This window comes from Gavialis gangeticus, unplaced genomic scaffold (assembly GCF_001723915.1).
Source record: "Gavialis gangeticus isolate Ggan-Ray unplaced genomic scaffold, GavGan_comp1, whole genome shotgun sequence".
NCBI lineage: Eukaryota > Metazoa > Chordata > Crocodylia > Gavialidae > Gavialis > Gavialis gangeticus.
In genome coordinates, this window is record NW_017729011.1 from 25,148,600 (window position 1) to 25,149,667 (window position 1,068).

Consider the following 1,068-nt stretch of genomic DNA (forward strand, 5'->3'; position numbering starts at 1 on the left):
TCAGGATCCCAAAGGGCTTCCCTGTCTGCATCCTTCTCCACCCCTGCTCACCCCTGCCCCAGGTCCCCTCTAGGCCCGTGGCTTGCAAGCATCCCACCCCCGACCCTGGTGAAGCAGCAAACGCCTGGGGTCAAGGGCAAGGAAAGCACGGACTCGGAACCAGTGCAGAACAATTCACATTTATTAGTTCAAACAGCTAACACTTGCTAAACATGCGTTTAACACTTATTGGTCACATTTCCACAGGTAGTCAAGTCACAGAGCAGAGCAGTGGAGCAGAGACAGGTCGGACTCATGGGGCCTGCACGAGGTCCCACCAGTGGGGCGGGGAGGGGAGGGCCGGGCCAGGCCCCACGGCACGTGTGGGACACGCGAGGAGAAACATTCATTTGGTCATAGTGTAGTGATGGGGAACACGGCTCCCGAGACGCCAGGCGTGTTCGGCCCCCGCGAGGTGCAGCCAGCGTCTACGGTGGGAAACAGCAGCAGCGGCAGCCGTGTTACAACCTGTCGGTGCTCCGGCTCCAAGCATGTTAAACATAACAGCTAAATGTTCACTATTAGTTATGTCGAGGTGACATCCTGCTTCCCTGATTTATGCAAGGGATCATGGGGAAAATGAGGTTTGTTGCTGTGCTGGACTGAACGAGGGTGTGCAACGTCTGCTGACAGACGCCACGAGCGAGCCCGGCGTGCGGCGCGGGGGGCCGACTGCCTGCAGATGTGCCGCACGCGTGCGCACGCACAGGGACCAGGCGAGCAGGCAAGGTGCCCAGCCTGGTTTTCTCCTCCAGCCGTAAGCATGCGCCCACGGAGCACGTGTCCACAAGGCCCAAGGAAACCCCTGTGTACCAACGTCTCGCTAGCAGAACCGGCGTGCATCTCTGCCTTAGTTTCAGAGGTGCCAGCCGGAGGACATTCAAATTTGCTAGCAAAAACGATGCATGCATCCGCCGGCTCATGCTTGGCAACTGGAGGGAAACGTTTGGCCTGAGTCCAGGCAAAGCCCAGCAACCTGTTGGGAGAGACCAGGGCAGGGACGTGCAGGGGCTGGTTTTCTCTCGCTGG